Below are 20,842 nucleotides of genomic sequence, written 5' to 3' on the forward strand. Positions count from 1 at the left end.
ATGTAACACAAACACGTAATACTGTATGGACAGGTAATTGAATCCAGACAAATTTTTCAATGCTTTTTTTGGAGTGCTATATGCGACCCCAATGTCACAAAAAACATTCAATACTCTATGGATGACTAATTGAATACAGACAAATTTTTCAACGCTTTTTTAAAGTGTTATATACCACCAAAATGTCACAGAAAGCACCTAATACTCTATGGATGACTAATTGAATACAGACACATTTTTCAATGCTTTTTTGAGTCATATATACCACAGACATAAAACAGAAAGCACCTAATACTCTATGGATGACTAATTAAATACAGACACATTTTTCAATGCTTTTTTTGAGTCATATATACCAAAGACAACCAAAATGTCAAAGAAAGCTTCTAATACTCTATGGATGACTAATTGAATCTAGACAAATTTTCATCACATTTTTGGAGTGTTATATACCACTGATATGTAACAGAAAGAAACTAATACTCTATGGATGACTAATTGAATAAAGACACATTTTTTAACTCTTTTTTGGAGTGTTTTATACCACCATAATCTACCATAAAGCGCGTAATACTGTATGGAAGAGTAATTGAATCCAGAAAAAAAATTTCAGCGTAAATATTTTGAAAGTTTAGACGATGTACTCGTACACTCATAAAAGATTTGCAGAAAAGTGCAAAGCCAGAAAAAAAATATAAGGAGGGTCATCCATAGACCCCTGAAAGGTACCAACTGGAGGGCCTCATTCAAATATTCTTAAAGTGTAGTTGCTGTACTCATACACTCATAAAGGCTTTGCAGCAAGTGCAATACCAGGAAAAAATTATAAGGAGGGTCATCCAGTCAGCCAAAGACATCAGAAAGGAAAAAAATTGGTGGACTTCATTCAAATATTTTTATAGTGTAGTTTCTGTACTCATACACTCATAAAGGCTTTGCGCAAAGTGTAAAGCCAGAAAAAAATTATAAGTAGGGTAATACATTAATCCTCTTCAGGTGCAGTTTCTTCTTCTCCTTCATCAGGAGGCTGGGGGACTGCCTCCACCTGCTTCCTTGAGCATGATTCCCAGGTGCCAGGGCTGTAAGTGACCAGGCTTCGAGTAGTGCTGGAGCCACCGACATCGCCTGCTCCTGGATAGGAGGTGGTGAACCTCAAGAACAGTCCAATCTCTCGGGGGTGGAAGTAGCCCTATATCGAGCAGTTCAAGGAGCCTGTCCCAGGCACATTCGATCCTCAAGAATGGTTCATCCTGCTCTCTTCCTTATAATCACACAAACCACATACCAGCGATGTTGACCCTCCATTTTGAGGAACATGACCCTTGTTCCAGCTGTCAGTCCTTGCAGCTTTCGAGGCAAGTGTTCCATCTCTACTGCTCACTGGTTGAATGAGATGCCATAACCGGATCCAAACTCTTTGATGGATGCACATCTCCACTGCCGGTCTTACATAATGACCTCTCCCTGAAATGCCAACTGTCAATACCTTGCGGCTAGAGGACCCTATAGCATTTCTCCAGCTCTATTCCTGGTTCACCTCCTTGTCACTTCTGACCAGCCAGGGCCCCTAAGTCCTCCCACCAGTTCCTGGATCCTTGCTCTCCGGTCCGCAGTACACAAGAACCCAATCTGTGAAGGCTGTGGCCAGGGTTCAGGCCTGGGTTTGGGTCTTGGTGGTTCTGAGAAAGCAGCTAGTTACAGGCTACAGTCTCCTGCCACCTCCACTGTCACGCCTGCAGCCTCTGGCTCCCACATACCTTTAGTCACTCCCTCAGGAGTCTCGCTTGATTCTGCCTTCTTTGTCACCCACAGAGCACATAATTCTCTATGGATGAGTAATTGAATACAGAAACATTTTTCAATGCTTTTTTGGAGTTTTATATAACACAAAATGTACCACAGAGCATGTAAAAGTATATGGATGAGTAATTAAATACAGAAAAAAATCAACACTTTTTTGGAGTGTTATATAACATAAAAATGTACCACAGAGCATGTAATGGCACATGGATGAGTAATTGAATGCAGAAAAATGTTTTAACGCTTTTTGGGAGTGCTATGTAGTACCAAAATGTACCATAATGCATGTAATACTCTATGGATGAGTAATTAAATCCAGAAAATGTTTTAACGCTTTTTGGAGTGTTATATAATACAGAAATGTACCACAAAGCACATAATATTCTATGGATGACGACATAGTCATTTTTTTCACCCCCAAAAAACATGTGTTCAACTGCTGCAGCTATATATTTAGCAAGAGACTGTAAAGCCCTAATCCCTGCCCAGAGACTGTATTCAGCCACTCTCCCTGCTCCTGCAACTCTCTCTACCTCCATAGGCTAAATGCGGAATATATCTTATACAAACATTAAGGCTATGTGCCCACGTAGCGTTTAAAACCTGACACCTGAAACCGGACTCCTTCCCAGAAAACGCACTTTTTTTCCACGCATTTTCTGCGCGGTTATTATCGCATTTTTCCTGCGATTTTCGCGTGCGGAATTCAAGCACTTTCCAAGAGATTTGAAGCATCGCTTGGAATGTGATTGACAGGTTGGTCACACTCAGGTTCATTCGACAGCACAGAGATTATTCAGTTGGATGCACGCTCCAAAGTCCCAGGACCCATGAGGAACAATAGTACCAACAAAAATGTAGAGGGAACAGCATCCTGTCCGGGTGAAAAATTAAATTCCTTTATTCTGCCATCAGTACATCAGTACAACGTTTCGACCATAACAAGGTCTTGAAAAAGTCACACTCGTCAAACTCGTCTCATTCTGTCCAACACCAAGGTGGGATCCCTTCCAGTTAGAGAAAGACTTACAACAGTTCTATCGGAACATTAGATTGAAGGTTCACTTTGAGAATTCCCCACACCAATTAACCAATATCGCTGGCCAAGTCTCTAGCCAAGACAAGTGTCCCTCTATCACTATCGATACCTTAGGGCTACGAAACCCAAGTACTTTCCTACTTCCCAAAAAAACCATGCAGTTGAAACCTTTGTGGATCTACTAGATAGAGACATAAAGCAGACCATCCATGAACAACGGTTGGGCTTACTCCCGGTCCGTTACAATTTATCTTCGGCCGAGAAACAGGCCATATCATCTCTAAAGGATAACCCTAATATCATCATAAAACCTGCAGATAAGGGTAGCGCAATCGTCGTCATGAATAAAAGCCCGTATGTAACTGAGGTAAGGAGACAACTTTCCGACATCAATACATATAGGAGAATTCAAAATGACCCTACATTCACTATACGTAGGAAAATTGACAATATCTTAAATAAGCATCTAGAACTTAGGACAATTGACAAAAAAACTAGCACATTTCTAACTAATCAACATCCGGTCACTCCGGTTCTCTATATTCTTCCAAAAATTCATAAAAATTTACATAATCTATCTGGACGCCCTATTGTGGCGTCTACAGATTCCATTCTTAACCCTCTGTCTATCTTCCTGGAGAAACTATTAACACCATATACTCACACTACCAAATCTTTCATCCTAGACACCGGGGACTTTTTAAGCAAAATTCGCACCATTCATTCCATTCCATCCACCAGTATTCTTTGCACACTTGATGTGAATAGCCTTTATACATCAATTGCACATGACAAGGTCATCGAAGCAGTTTCATCGACCTTGAATGAAGCCAACATTGATGTAGGCCCACATGAATTGTGCTTGGATCTCTTGAACATAGTCTTACGGGAGAATTTCTTCCGATTTGAGGATGACTTCTATGTCCAGATATGCGGCACCGCCATGGGCTCTAACGTGGCCCCTGCATACACTAATCTGTACATGGACAAGTTTGAAAGGGACTACATCTACCCAAATCCACTTTTTCAACAACATGCCATAACCTGGTATCGTTATATAGATGATATTTTCTACATTTGGGGAGGTGACCTCACTAGCCTCTCCACTTTCTATAACACCATCAATAACATCAGACAGGAATTGAAATTTACACTCTCTCATAACACTGGATCCATTACCTTCCTAGATACCAGAATCCACAAAGACTCACAGGGCAAACTCACTTCCGACATCTATACCAAACCAACTGACTGCAATAATCTCCTCCGTTACGACAGTTGCCATCCTAAATCCACCCAGAATAGTCTTCCTCGGTCACAATTTAAGAGGGTCACCAGGATTGTGTCAGACCCTACTATGAGGGACTGTAGATTACATGAGATGTCAGAGAAATTCCTAAGTAGACAGTATCCACCACCATTACTGACTACAGAGATGACTAAAGCACTAACTGATCCGGATCGTACCACAGTTACCACCTCAAAACCACCCAGGCTCCCATTTGTCCACGGCCACCATCCTTCTATGCAGAGAATTCACAATCTCATCCATAGACATTGGCCTTTGTTCACTAAAGCCTTCCCTAAAGTTGAGATATTCCAAAATCCGCCCTTGATGTGTCTTAGAAGACCACAAAACATCAAAGATAAACTAGTCAGGGCAGATTTGGGCCACTCTAAGGAAACTAATACACGGACACTATCAGGACAGAAAAGAACAGGCACTTTCCCCTGCCTGAATTGCATGAGCTGCTCTAACATCATTAAAGGTAATGAAGTCATTCAACCACGCACAGGCAAATCCTACCCTGTGAAGGACTACTTTACATGCGAGACTAATTTCGCTGTATACATAATCAAATGTCCCTGCGGATTACTATACGTGGGTGAGACCACTCAGGCTATTAGGGATCGTATCTCTAGTCATAAGTCGACCATTAGGTGTGAAAAAACATGGCTCCCATTACAAGCCCATTTTAAAGAGGCCCGACATAATGTGTCTCAACTGAGATTCCATATTATCGAAAAAATACCCAGGCCCGCAAGAGGTGGCAATCACATTCGGATACTAAAGCAACGTGAAACCTACTGGATCTACACTCTGGACACGCTACATCCCAAAGGCCTTAACCGTGAGATAAATTGGCTAATCTAATTCCCTTCTTTCCCCTTTAGACCCATTGAACACTTATCCTTGTGAGTCCATGTTGACATCTTCCCTGGCGGTAAGATAAAAAGATTTTTTCCTCGTTTTTCAATTTTTTCCTTTTTTCTTTTTTTCTTTACATTTTTTCATTGATTTCATTCGGCTTCTATTTTCATTTTTTATTTTTATTATTATTTTTTATTTTAATTTTAATTTTTTATTTTTTATTTTTTATCTTTATTTTTTGATTTCCTGTCTCACAATTTTGCTATTCTTTAATTTTTATTTATTTTCTTTCTTTTCATTTCAAATTCACATTTACTGACAATAATCCCTCTTTCGCCTTTATAACAATAAATAGTCTTGCTATTAGTACCATCATCATCTTTAGTTTCTCATTTTCTTTTTTCTTTTTCTTTTTTTTTTTTCCCCCTTGCTTTGCATTTTCCACACCAATTTTACCCTCTATTTTTATTTTGATTTTTTATTTTTTATTATTTTTATTTTTTCAATACATAATTTTCCATTTGCCCCCTTTTTTTTCATTTTCACGAAAGAAAAATTATTTTTCCAACTCTCCCACCATCATTATTTTCGTCTCTTTCCCATATTTTCCCACTCTCATTTTCCTCTTTTAAAAATTTTTTTTTCTCCTTTTTTCTCCTTTTTCTACCCCTGCTTTCTCTATCTCCTTTGTTTTCTAGTTCTCTTATTCAGTTTGGACTCCTACAATGTACTATTTATTATGTAACTCTTTTTGTGCATATTATCTAAATGCTTTATATGATTTTGTGTGACCATGTCATTGAATATTGCTATGCATTATATTGATTTCCAGACTTCCCTATAACCAATCCATGACTATAAGCCCCTATATAACTTGTTACCCCTACATATTGAGTGTTACTACCTGGCGTTCTCATCTCCTGCTTCTATCTAGATATTATGAGCCCCTTGTTTTGACACTACAGATCTCCCTTAGATCAAACACATGAACTTTCTTTAATGCGCAGGCACGAATACCCCGCGCCCTTCCCCCTTTTTTTTCCCCTGGGCGACACTATACTTCACTGCACAGGCGCCGATTTCCAGCGCCACTTATTTGGTGGTTCCTCCATACTGGGCGACATTAGGAACGCCTGACTGCGCATGTCTCAGCGTGCCACATCATTTCCGGTCACATGACCGGACAAATGCTCATAAACCGCAAGAATGGCGATACAGAGCTCATTCACTGCAGAGGCCCGGCGGTGCCTGCTCCCACCACTGCGCCACCAATCACTGTAAGTAACTTCCCTTAGGGGAACATCTCTATACCATCAGATATAATTTCCATACTGATCTGATGTCATCTCTACCTATTACAGCCTGGTTATTCCCACTGCGCCACCAATCATTGTAAGTAACTTCCCCTAGGGGTACACCTTTATATCATCAGATATAATTTCCATACTGATCTGATGTCTTCTCTACCTATTACAGCCTGGTTATTCCCACTGCGCCACCAATCATTGTAAGTAACTTCCCCTAGGGGTACACCTTTATATCATCAGATATAATTTCCATACTGATCTGATGTCATCTCTACCTATTACAGCCTGGTTATTCCCACTGCGCCACCAATCATTGTAAGTAACTTCCCCTAGGGGTACACCTTTATATCATCAGATATAATTTCCATACTGATCTGATGTCTTCTCTACCTATTACAGCCTGGTTATTCCCACTGCGCCACCAATCATTGTAAGTAACTTCCCCTAGGGGTACACCTTTATATCATCAGATATAATTTCCATACTGATCTGATGTCTTCTCTACCTATTACAGCCTGGTTATTCCCACTGCGCCACCAATCATTGTAAGTAACTTCCCCTAGGGGTACACCTTTATATCATCAGATATAATTTCCATACTGATCTGATGTCATCTCTACCTATTACAGCCTGGTTATTCCCACTGCGCCACCAATCATTGTAAGTAACTTCCCCTAGGGGTACACCTTTATATCATCAGATATAATTTCCATACTGATCTGATGTCTTCTCTACCTATTACAGCCTGGTTATTCCCACTGCGCCACCAATCATTGTAAGTAACTTCCACTAGGGGTACACCTTTATATCATCAGATATAATTTCCATACTGATCTGATGTCATCTCTACCTATTACAGCCTGGTTATTCCCACTGCGCCACCAATCATTGTAAGTAACTTCCCCTAGGGGTACACCTTTATATCATCAGATATAATTTCCATACTGATCTGATGTCTTCTCTACCTATTACAGCCTGGTTATTCCCACTGCGCCACCAATCATTGTAAGTAACTTCCCCTAGGGGTACACCTTTATATCATCAGATATAATTTCCATACTGATCTGATGTCTTCTCTACCTATTATAGCCTGGTCTTTCCCACAGGATCTTTTGGAAGCAGTTCCTATGATCATATCGGTATGGTTTCTATGTCTTTGCATTATTCACAATATGGGCAGCCTCATGAGCTTCTACTATGCAGCTCCATTCCACTTATATAGCATTATGGCTTTCTCTAAATTGTAGCCACAATAAATTACATTGGGAGTCCGTATATATGTTCTTTTTCTTTTTTTAATCCTACCTCCTTTGAACCCCACCTATAGGACAATTCACTTCCCTCTGCAACATTGCCTAGCAGTGATCATTTCTAGCCGGTGACCACCGAAACTCTACCTTAAAAGGGGTATGATTTTATCACTTTAATTATTGTGTATGTTTCTCTTTTTGTCTACCGCCTTCTTATTCCCTTTCAATTGTTCAAGGTGTCTCCATATTCCTTAATGATCATATGGCATCATAACAGTTCATCACCTCATGCCCCTTTGGATGTATTTATTTTTCCATGTATTTTGTATATATTGTATATTTTGTGTCACTTTATGATTCTTATTGTATATATTTTTGTTTTTTTAGCGACTATGTGATAAAGGCCTTTGGTAGGCCGAAACGTCAGCTGTCGCTTCATCACCGTCAAAATAAATAAAAAGTTCACTTTGAGCATATTCCACGTGTGCAGTGATTTTACATTGAACTCATGTCTATGGGGCTACTGGCTTCTTTTCACTAGCACCGAAAACTCAACTCTCCAGTCGAGTGCTAACCATCCCTAATATCTATCTTCGTCAAACATAGTGTTTGACAAGTGTGACCAACTTTTTACTATTGAGGCCGCCTATGCGGCATCAATAGTAAAAGATAGAATGTTAAAATACTAAAAAAATAAAAAAATCGTGATATTCTCACCTTCCGACGTCCCGCGCAGCCTTCCTGGGCCTCAGCGATGCTCTCGTTCCCAGTAATGCCTTGCGAGATCATTGATGACATGAGGTCTTGCGTTACTGTAGCGGTCTCGCGAGGAATAGGGACCGCTACAGTATCTCGGGACCGTGATATCATCAAAGGACTCACAAGGCATTACTGGGAACGCGAGCATCGCTGAGGCCCAGGAAGGCTGCGCGGGACGCCTGAAGGTGAATATAACCCGATTTTTTATTTTTAATTCTTTTTTTACAGGGATATGGTAACCAGGGTCTGGAGGACAGTTCTTTGCAGAATCGCGGTTATTCCACAAAAAGAATGAGCATGCTGCGTTTCCGCCGCGGGAAAAAACACATCATTAGCACAGCATGTGCGGAATGCCATAGGAATGCATGGGGTGCGTTCAGTATGAGTTTTTTAAGCGTTTTCACGCCGAAAATCGTGGCAAAAACGCTTAAAAAACGCAACGTGGACACACAGCCTAAAGCACAAAATTAGCCCGTACAAGGGCTGTTAGTATGTTGGTTCAGCTTCAGCACCAGTATCAACACTACAAGACTCTGATTTGTTAAACTGTGCACACACACACACAACTGGACAAGCACTCTCTCCCTCCAATAACAACTGTCACAGAGCTGTGCAATGGTGTCAGTGTGCCAAGCCTGGCGGCACCTTGATGTCACCTATGTATTGTCAGGTGACATCAACCCCACAAATATTACCCCACTTGCCACCGCTAAAGGGCAAGTGGGAAGAGCGAGGCAAAGCGCCAGAATTGGCGCATCTAATAGATGTGCCTTTTCTGGGCAGCTGCCGGCTGCTATTTTTAGGCTGGGGAGCAATATCCATGGCCTCTTAGTCTGAGAATACCAGCCCCCAGCTATGAGCTTTAGCAGGGCTGGTTGTAAAAAATGGGGGGGACCCAATGCCGTTTTTTTTTATTATTTATTTAAATAATTAAAAAAAAAACATGGGGACCCTTCTATTCTTGATAACCAACCTTGCTAACGCTGACAGCTGAGGGTTGCAGCCTCCAGCTGTGAGTTTTGCTTGACTTTTTGGCTGGGGTCACACTAGAGAGGAATACGAACGAGTGAGAGGCGTTAAAAGCGCGCATTACACACGGACCAATGATTCTCTATGGGCAGCTCCCAACAGCCTTATAATTCTCGCCCGTATTCTACGGTCCGTGCCAATCGCAGCATGCTGCGATTGTCAGTGTACTACGCCCGTAGTATGCCAATGCAAGTCTATGGGAGCGCAAAAAATATGGATTACACACGGACCACACGTGTGACTTGCGAGAAATACGCAGGTCTTTTGGCAGGTGACAGGAAATGGGCCAATCCATCATCAGGAAGTTTAGACATGCAAATGAGCTCAAAAAGCGCTCCAGACATCCAGGAAGTACACCCCCACGGAGTCCTGCAGCGTCATGGCGCCATATTTTCTCAGTGTGGAGATGCTGATTGTCTTAGTGCAGGAGCGGCCAGAAATCTGGGACCAATGTGATGCCCATTATGCCAACCGGGCAAAAAAAGAAGGCGTCATCGAGGCGCATATGTTGCCAAATGTTCCACGATTTTGATGATCGGCCACGTGAGGAGCAGCAGCAACTGAGTAAGTACAACCCAAAAACTGTTTAAAATTACCTCACTTCAAAAAATGCATTTAGAATCAGCTCCCCCCCTTCCTGTGCTTTTACTTTTTGCCTCATGAGGCGGATAGATTTTGATGTGACCCATGGTTTTACACTGCCATCATTTGGCCCAGGCCACAAGCTCCTCATCCTCCTAGCCAACCAAGTTATTAAGTGTAGTTACTTGATACATTAACTATTGTGACCCTGTGTATCTGGCCTGGATGCCCCAATTACATCTGCCACCCTGGGTAGAACGCACACCCCAGAATGCCACATGCCTAGACTAATGGTAGCAAATTTGACCTATCAAATATGTGAAATTGAGAATATTTCCTGTCACATTGCAGTGGAAGATGTGATGAAACGCTGGCGCAGCATCCGCGATCAGTACAGGCAGGAACGTCAGCAGCGGTCCAGGAGTGGTGATGCAGGCCACATAAAGAGGAAATACATCTATTATGACCACCTCTCCTTCCTCGCTCCTATTCTGGATCTGAGACCGTAAGTAGATACCTCACACCACATTACACAGATACTTTACAGGGCCAAAAAATTTGATTTATTTTTGGCTCTGTTCTATTTCAAAACAGAACTCAGTCCAACCTTACGGATAGAGGAACGTGCTCAGATACCGAGCCCATCATTGATCCTGGGTCTGTAGGGGATAAGGTGGCTGGCCCATCTTCTCCCCCTCCAAGAAGCATGGGTGAAGATTCCTCTCAGGAATACCCAGTGCCTGCGCCACAAACCCCACCACCAGGACCACATCCACAAGCAGGACCGTCTGCTGCTGCACCATCAGCCACACAGGAGGAGCAGGGCAACATCAGCAGCAGCCCAACTGGCCAGATCCAGGGCTCCCCACAACCTGCTGGACCATCTCGGCGAGGAAGCTGAAGGAGCCATATCCCTGCCCAAGATACCGTACCAATGTGGACACAGGGGTACTTAACTATCTGGCTAGAGTCAATAATGATGATGGTGAGGAGGCATACTCACGGAGCCTGGCCCTTTATCTTCGTGCACTTTCCCGTAAGGTGAGGCTCCGTATTCGAGGATGTTTTCAGATCCTGCTTGATGCAAGCACACACCCCAATACCCCATATGAGTTATTTGAATATCTGGAGTGGTGGCAGCTTTCACCCAGAAATCTAATGCGCCTTAGACACCCCACACACATGATTGGTCAAGCAGGCTCTGAGGATCCTCAAATACGTGGGCCTACACCTCACCGCCTTCCTCCCCTTACCCAACCTTTACAACAGCAGCCACATATATCTGGCTCTAGCAAACCTCACCAATATGGCCACTTGTGTGTTGGAGGCAGCAACACACCTAGTCAATGCAAGGTCACAAACGGGCAGAATGGAGGCAGCCACCTGTTCAAGAGCCAATAAATAGGGTGCAGGCTAATGATTTAAATAGTTTGCAGGCCTCAAAACTGTTAAATGTCCATTTTGCAAGCCTGCGAGAAAATCTCGCCATACGGATGCCATACGGATTACATACGGAAAATACGCGACCACACCTTGCTTACGAATGACCTACGGAGCACTATTTAGGGGTCATTCATCCGTATTACGCATGTAAACTACGGACCGTATTTTGCGTCGGTTAGTGTGACTCCAGCCTTTATCAAAAATAGGGAGGAACCCATGCCGTTTTTTAAAATTATTATTTATAATAATAGCGGCAGATGAATACTCCCATCCGCCGCTCCTGCTTTCACTGTTATTAGCGGCAGCAGGTGTCAGATGATGGGATCAGTAGCTCCATCAACTGACACCAGTGACTGGAGGTATAAAATTTACAGCTGAGCGCTCTCGCAGTCTTCTGTTAGCGTGGAAACCGGGGCTCACTGTTTTTTTCACCATCCATTCAAGTCAATGGGTGAAAAACGCTGAAAGGAGTATTTAACATGTTTATCAATCCTGTGATTTTCATAATGACATGACTTTACCTTCTTGTTGATGCAATTTCAGTGTTGAGGAGTATGTGTGTGTATATTCAGTATATATCAGTGTGTATACAGTTCTGGCAAAAATTAAGAGACCACTTTCAAATGTTCAGCTTGTCTGATTTTTCTCTTTATATTTTTTGAGTAAAATGTAAATTGTTCATTTAGGGTATGTGCACATGCTGCGGATTCCATTGCGGATTTTTCAGCGCGGATTCTGCAGAATCCGCAGGTTAAATGACCTGAATTTTATCTGCGGATTCCCTGCGGATTTTGTGCGGATTTCGCCTGTGTTTTTCCACCTGCGGATTCTTATAATGGAAGAGGTGTAAATTCGCTGCTAATTCCGCACAAAGAATTGACATGCTGCGGAAAATAAACCGCTGCGTTTCTGCACTGAATTTTCCGCAGCATGTGCACAGCGGTTTTTGTTTTCCATAGGGTTACATGGTAGTGTACACTGCATGGAAATTTGCTGCGGATCCGCAGGGTGAAATCCGCAATGTGTGCACATACCCTTAGTCTATAAACTTCTGACAACATGTCTCCAAATTTCCAAGCTATAAATTTTGTTGTTTTTTTTCTGACAAAGAAAAATGGTCAAAATTTAAAAAAACAAAACAAAACAGTGTTTTCAGACCTCAAATAATGCAAAGAAAACAAGTTCCTAATCATTTAGAAACAACAATACTAATGTTTTAACTCAGGAAGAGTTCAGAAATCAATATTTTGTGGAATAACCATGATTGTTAATCACAGCTTTGATGCGTCTTGGCTGCTTTCCACCGGTCTCTCACACTGCCTCTGGTGCAAAAATGTAAGCAGATCTTCTTTGCGTGATGGCTTGTGACTATCCATCATCCTCTTGATCACATTCCAGAGGTTTTCAATGGGGTTCAGGTCTGGAGAACGGGCTGCCCATGACAGAGTTTTGATGTGGTGGTGGTATTCTCTTAATTTTTGCCAGAGCTGTATGTATATATATATACTGTATATACACATTTTTTCTGTTTTTTGTTTTTTCCTCCCCTTCTTCCAAAAGCCATAACTTTTTTTATGTTTACATCCACATAGCCATATGAGGGCTTGTTTTTTGCGAGGTGAGTTGTACTTTTGAATGACACCATCCATTTTATCATGTGATGTACTCAACAGCAGGAAAAAAAATTCCAAATGTTTTGAAATTACAAAAAAAAATGAAATTCCACAATTGTTTTTGGGTTTTTTTTATTTACCATGCTAAATTTATGGAAAGATTTATTCTCCAGGTCAGTACATAGATAACAAACATGTATAGCTTTTTTTTTATTTCAGTAGAGAAAAAAAATTAGCAAATTTACTAAAAAAAAAAACATTTTGCTTGTGTCACCATTTTCTGAGACCAGTAATTTTCCATTTTTTTGGGATTTGGGGCTCGGTGATTAATTATTTTTGCACCCTGAGATGATATTTTTAGTGATATCATTTTGAAGTATATATATAATGGTTCACCTGTTATTGCATTTTACCGCAATGTTGCAGTAGCCAAAAAAAAAGGAATTCTGGCGTTTATTTTTTTTTCTCATTACGCCGTTTACCGATCGGATTAATTTATTTGATATTTTGATAAATTGAACTTTTATAATTGCAGTGATACTAAATGAGTGTATTTAATTTTTTTTTTATTTAATTTTTTTTTTTTTTTATGGGGCAAAAGAGGGGTGTTTTGAACTTGTGTGATTTTTAAAAACTTTTTGTACTCTTTACAATGTTTTTAATCCCCTTAGGGGACTTGAAGCTGCGATCCTCTGATCGCTTCTGCATCGGCACTGCTAGGTAGGGCAGAAATCACGAGCTTGCACAACTCCTGTATAAGTAGATACAAGAATTGAAGAAATATAGGGTGCCGGTGCCAATTTTGCTTGCTCTCATAAATTCACAGCTGAAGAGATGACATTATGAGAGGTCGAAACATATGTTTTATCTGTAAGATCTGGACTTGGAAGCAGCTGCCGCTCACGGGTAAGCGGTATGCTGCACCCTGCTGTAAGACATTACAACACGAGATTGCATATATATTTCCTGTTGTGGGGGCTGATGGAAATTCAGAAAAGAGAAGAGACTTTGCCATATTATTACAGACCTGCTGAGAATATGTCAGATATTCCCGTCTTCCCACTCTTGGGAAATCCCTCACTGTCGTCATGATACAGATCTTCAGAGCTGATCTCATATTTTTTTTTGCTCCTTCCATTAGTTTCTCATTGCATTCATTGTTAGTAATGATGTATTATAATATATTATTGCAAAAGGAAGTTCTGTCATTTATTAGCATCAGCAAGCAAAAATACACCTTTAACTAATTATTTTTGTTTTCACGATGAAATCTCCTTTTGCTGCATGGAAACCATCAAACAAGCGTTTCGTATTCTCCCAACTGTCACGGTGCGCACATGATGCAGTTTGGCAATTTTCTTGGCCGAGAGACCGTTATCGATGAGCTGGATGAAGCTGTTCCTCTTATCTTGGGAAATCTTCTTCGTGGCTGCTCTTCAATTCAAACCAGTGACCTTTCACTTGGGAATCAACCTAATAATATAATAATAAAAATGTGTGTAAATGGGTAAGTTAGTGATAGAAAGCAGAGGGTGGTTATAAATGGTATATTCTCTAACTGGGTCGCTGTGACCAGTGGGGACCGCAGGGGTCGGTGTTGGGACCTATTCTCTTCAACATATTTATTAAGGATCTGATAGAAGGGTTACACTGTGAAATATCGATATTTGCAGATGATGCAAAACTATGTAAAGCAGTCAACACAAGAGAAGATAGTATTCTGCTACAGATGGATCTGGATAAGTTGGGAACTTGGGCCGAAAGGTGGCAGATGCAGTTTAACAATGATAAATGTAAGGTTATACATATGGGAAGAAGGAATCAGTATCACCATTACACACTGAACGGTAAACCACTGGGTAAATCTGAAATGGAGAAGGACTTGGAGATCCTAATTAATGATAAACTTACCTGGAGCAGCCAGTGCCAGGCAGCGGCTGCCAAGACAAACAGGATCATGGGGTGCATTAAAGAGGACTGAATGCACATGATGAGAGCATTATACTGCCTCTGTACAAATCCCTGGTTAGACCGCATATGGAGTACTGTGTACAGTTTTGGACACCGGTGCTCAGGAAGGATATAATGGAACTAGAGCGAGAACAAAGGCGGGCAACAAAATTAATAAAGGGGATGGGGGAACTACAATATCCAGAGAGATTAGCAAAATTAGGATTATTTAGTCTAGAAAAAAGACGACTGAGGGGCGATCTAATAGCCATGTATAAGTACAAAATACAAATATCTCTCCGAGGATCTGTTTATACCAAGGAACGTGACGGTCACAAGGGGGCATTCTCTGTTTCTGGAGGAGAAAAGGTTTTTCCACCAACATAGAAGAGGATTCTTTACTGTAAGGCTGAGTTCACACGTGGCGTTTTTTTCGCGCTTCAGCTGCGGTTTTAACCGCGCGATTTTGCCGCGAAAACGCGAAAAATAAGCATCCATCCATTCCTATGGGATTCCGCAATGCTGTGCTAATGCTGCGGTTTTTACCGCGGCGGAATCGCTTCGCGGTAAAAACCGCAGCATGCTCATTAATTTGCGGAATCGCGGCGATCCCGCACCCATAGGAATGCATTGTTCCGCTTATTTCCCGCATGTGGCTGTGCACACCATGCGGAAAGTAAGCAGAACAATTGCGGATGGTACCCATGGTCCGGAGGAGAGGAGACTGTCCTCCGGGCTTTGGGTACCATATCCCTGTAAAAAATAGAATTTAAAAATAAAAAATATTGTTATTCTCACCCTCCGGCGTCCCGCGCAGCCTTCCCGCTTCTCTTCACGCTCTCGTTCCCAGTAGTCCTTTGCGAAAATGCTCGCGATGACGTCCCTTCTCGCGGGATCGCGAAGTCTCGCGGTCATTCGCGCGACGTCATCGCGAATCACCGCGAGACGTCGCGATCCCACGAGAACTGACGTCATCGCGGGCATTTTCGCAAAGGATTACTGGGAACGGATGCGCGGGACGTCGGAGGGTGAGAATAACACTATTTTTTATTTTTTTTTACATTCTATCTTTTACTACTGATGCCGCATAGGTGGCCTCAGTAGTAAAAAGTTGGTCACACTCGTCAAACACTATGTTTGACGAGTGTGACCAACCTGTCAATCAGTTCTCCAAGCGATGCTACAGATCGCTTTGAGAACGCTAGCATCCTGCAAGCTAAATACGCTTGCAAAATGGGAAAATCGCGGGAATTTAAAATGCGATTTTCCCGCGGACTGGAATTCCGGAATTCTCGCGGTAATTTCCGCGAGAGTTCTGGTACGTGTGCACTTAGCCTTAGGGCAGTGAGAATCTGGAATTCCCTGCCTGAGGAGGTGGTGATGGCCAACTCAGTCGAGGGGTTCAAGAGAGGCCTCGATGTCTTCCTGGAGCTTAACAATATTGTATCTTTGTTATGAATGGGTCACCGAGGAGAAAAAAGCAAAACAAGCTAAGTCACAGAAAACCAGAGAGGTTGGTGACTATGCAGATTGCAGATCCCTGATCTTACCACACAACTAGCAGTAGCCGTGGAGCGTGCCTACGATGTTCCTAGACGCCTCGTCACGGCCGGAGGACTAAATAAGCCTAAAGCAAGAAAAGGGAAAACTAACTGCCCCAGAGCAGACCCCAAAGGAATAGATAGCCCCCACACATGTATTGACGGTGAAACAAGATGAAGGCACAAACACAGGCAGGAAAATAGGCTGAGCAAATGATGGGGCCCAAATTAACTAGACAGGAAAGGAAAGAAGAGAAACTGTCTGCAACCTGCAAAAAACCCTACAAAAAATCATGTCCAACACTTCTGATAGCAAAATTAACCCTGAAGTCACTAGACTTCTCCCACTATATCAGCACTCTGAAATATTCTGAGACAGCGCAAAAAGAGACCAAACTAGTAAGGGACAAAAAGCCAATTGGCAAAATACTGATAAATAAGAGTGGAAATTCAGCACAGCCCCCAGCAGGGGCTGGCTGACCACACCAAAGAACTGAATAGACCAACAAAATCAAGTGTGAACATTAGCAGAAAAACTCAGCTTTAGATGACTGGAACAGAGCTGAAAACCAAGAGCTGACAAGCCAGAAGGAATCACCAGCAACTGAATAGGGCGTCGGCTGTCTTAAATCCAATCTGAGACTTCTGAGATCCAATCGTCATCCTCATTCTCAGGTGGCAGATCTCCACCGATCAAATCAGCCTCTCTACCTCCTGTTACCACCAGAGGGAGTCTGGAAGGAGAACTCACAACTGGTGAATCAGAGAGTGAACTCACAACAGTACCCCCCCTTGAGGAGGGGTCACCAAACCCTCATCTACGCCACCAGGCCGATCAAGATGGGCCCGGTGAAAAGCACGAACCAATCTATTGGCATGAATATCGGAGGCTGAGACCCAAGAATTATCCTCCTGACCATAACCCTTTCATTTGACCAAATACTGGAGTCTCCGTCTAACCAAACGAGAATCCAATATTTTCTCTACCTCATATTCCACATTGCCTTCAACCAACACAGGGTCAGGAGGTGCTGCCATAGGAACCACTGGCTCAACAAACCTCTTCAACGGAGATTTGTGAAACACGTTATGGATCTTGAACGTAACTGGAAGAGCTAATCGAAATGAAACAGGATTAAGAATTTCCAAAATCTTATAAGGACCAATAAATCTTGGCTTAAATTTAGGAGATGCAACCTTCATAGGAATATTCTTAGACGACAACCAAACCATATCACCCACTTTAAACCGGGGACCAATGGTCCTATGCCGGTTGGAAAATTGCTGGGCCTTTTCCTGAGAGAGTGACAACTTATCCATCACTTGGTCCCATATCTGCTGCATTCTCTTAACCACAGTGTCCACACCTGGGCAGGACGAAGATTTCACTTGCCCTGAAGAGAATCGAGGATGAAACCCAAAATTACAGAAAAAGGGTGACATCAAAGTGGCAGAACTAGCTCTATTGTTCAGTGCGAATTCGGCCAAGGGCAAAAATGAGACCCAATCATCCTGATCAGCAGATATAAAACATCTCAAATAAGACTCCAAGGTCTGGTTTGTTCTCTCAGTCTGTCCATTGGTCTGGGGATGAAACGCGGAGGAGAAGGATAACTGAATTCCCAGATTGGAACAAAAGGCTTTCCAGAATCTGGAAACAAACTGGACTCCTCTGTCGGACACAATATTCTCAGGAATCCCATGTAACCGAACCACCTGTTGTAAAAACAAGGGCACCAAGTCAGCGGAAGATGGCAACTTTGGGAGTGGTACAAGATGGACCATCTTCGAAAATCTATCACAAATCACCCAGATAACAGTCATTCTCTGAGAGACAGGAAGATCAGAAATAAAATCCATTGAGATATGGGTCCATGGCCTCTTGGGCACCGTCAAGGGTATCAGAAACCCACTAGAACGAGAACAGGGTTTAGACCGAGAACAAGTCCCACAGGACTGTACAAAATTCCTGACGTTGCGAGATAAGGCAGGCCACCAAAAGGACCTACTCACCAAATCTCTGGTACCAAAAATATCTGGATGACCAGCCAATGCGGAGCAATGCATTTCAGACATCACTCTCTTTCTCCACTGGCCAGGAACATACAATTTTCCCATAGGGCAACGCTCAGGTTTATCCTCCTGAAATTTCTCCATGGCGCGTCTCAAATCGGGCGTAATGGCAGAAAGAACTACCCCCTCACCTAGGATGGTAGTAGGCTCGGTCACACTTAGAGAATGAGCAAAGAAACTCCTAGAAAGGGTGTCTGCCTTAACATTCTTAGTGCACGGAAGAAAAGAGACCACAAAATGAAAACGCATGAAAAACAAGGCCCATCTAGCCTGTCTAGGATTCAAGCGTTTGGCCAACTCCAGATAAATCAAATTCTTGTGATCGGTGAGGACCACAACTTGATGTCTAGCTCCCTCCAGCCAATGTCTCCACTCCTCAAATGCCCACTTCATGGCCAACAATTCCCGATTCCACACATCATAGTTGCGTTCAGATGGGGAGAACTTTCGAGAAAAGAAGGCACAGGGATTCATCTTAGAAGTCACAGGGTCTTTTTGGGACAAAACAGCTCCTGCCCCAATCTCAGAAGCATCTACCTCCACCTGAAATGGAAGTGAGACATCAGGTTGCCGTAAAACTGGAGCTGAAGTAAATCTCTGCTTAAGCTCCTGAAATGCTGAGATAGCCTCAGGAGACCAATTCAGCACATCAGCGCCCTTCTTGGTCAGATCAGTCAGTGGTTTGACAATACCAGAAAAATTACCTATAAATTTACGATAGAAATTAGCAAAACCCAAAAACTTCTGGAGGGCCTTCAAAGAAGTAGGCTGAGCCCAATCATAAATGGCCTGTACCTTGGCCGGGTCCATTTCAATAGTCGATGGAGATAAGATATATCCCAAAAATGAAATCCTCTGTACACCAAAGAGGCATTTCGATCCCTTAACAAACAGGGAATTCTCCCTCAAAATCCGGAACACAGTCCGGACGTGTTCCACATGAGAATCCCAATCACTAGAAAAGATCAAAATATCATCCAGATAGATGATCAAAAACTTATCCACAAGGTCACGGAAAATATCATTCATAAAGGACTGGAAGACAGAAGGGGCATTAATGAGCCCAAAAGGCATCACCAGGTACTCAAAATTTCCCTCCGGAGTATTAAACGCCGTCTTCCATTCATCCCCGTGCTTGATGCGAATAAGATTATACGCCCCCCTGAGGTCAAGCTTAGTAAACCAGCAGGCACTCTTAACTCTGGAGAATAAATGTGAGGTACTCCTGGGGTGGACCCGCTAGACCGTGGCAACGAACCTCCCGGGGGCGAGCTGACCAGGTGGACCACCCCCTATACAGGGAGTGTTTGGGGCAAGCCCGCGGGTAACTATTACCACGGCAGCTGGTACCCAGGGGATGTATAGACAGGCAGGCAGGTGGACACGACTTGGAGACACAGGACAGGCGGGCACGGCATGGAGACACTGGACAGGCGGGCACGGCTTGGAGACACCGGACAGGCGGGCACGGCTTGGAGACACAGGACAGACGGGAACAGCAGGCACGATCAGAAGGACACTGGTGCGGTAACAGAACTGGACGGGACACGACCACGGACCTCCCGATCCTAGGAGAGAGGACAATGGAAAAGGCAGGTGAGCTACAGGCGAACAGGACGCAGGGGCGTACATGGAGAACGGGCCAGAATCACTAACGAAGCGCAGTGATAATCAGGCACCGCCAGCAGGAAGAGGAGGCCTGATATAGGAGAAGTAGCAGAGGCCATCCAGGTCGTGACCTCTCAGTGCAGGAGAGGAAGGCGTGTGCCCGGGCATAGTGTGTGCGCGTGCCCACCCGCCGAGGAGGAGGGGCGGGAGCGCGCACCCAGCGCGGTTTAGAAGACCGGACGGACGCGATCGCGGAGGAGAGGAGCCGGGAGGGACCGCGGAGAAGCCCGAGGCAGCCGACGCCGCAGCGAGGAGGCCACCGGCGAGCGGGTAAGCTGCGGTCGGGAAGGAGCAATGGGAGGAGTGCGCGGCAGCCGCCGCGTGACAGTACCCCCCCTTACGCGCCCCCCTCCACAGACCGGAAAAATATTTAGCCAAGATTCGAGGAGCCTGGATGTTCTCCTGGGGCTCCCAGGACCTCTCCTCGGGGCCAAAGCCCTTCCAATCAACCAAGAAAAAGGTTCTTCCCTTTTGCCTCCTCATGGCCAAAATATCTTTAACCTCAAACGGAGACAGGCGGAGGCGAGTGAGGAGCCGTGGAACGGAAACGATTGAAGATGACTGGCTTTAGAAGAGACACATGAAAAGCATTAGGGATGCGGAGAGAGGCGGGAAGCCGTAGTTTGTAGGAGACGA

The sequence above is a fragment of the Dendrobates tinctorius genome, unplaced genomic scaffold (assembly GCF_039654945.1).
Source record: "Dendrobates tinctorius isolate UK_male_01 unplaced genomic scaffold, ASM3965494v1 ptg000084l, whole genome shotgun sequence".
NCBI classification, from domain to species: Eukaryota; Metazoa; Chordata; class Amphibia; order Anura; family Dendrobatidae; genus Dendrobates; species Dendrobates tinctorius.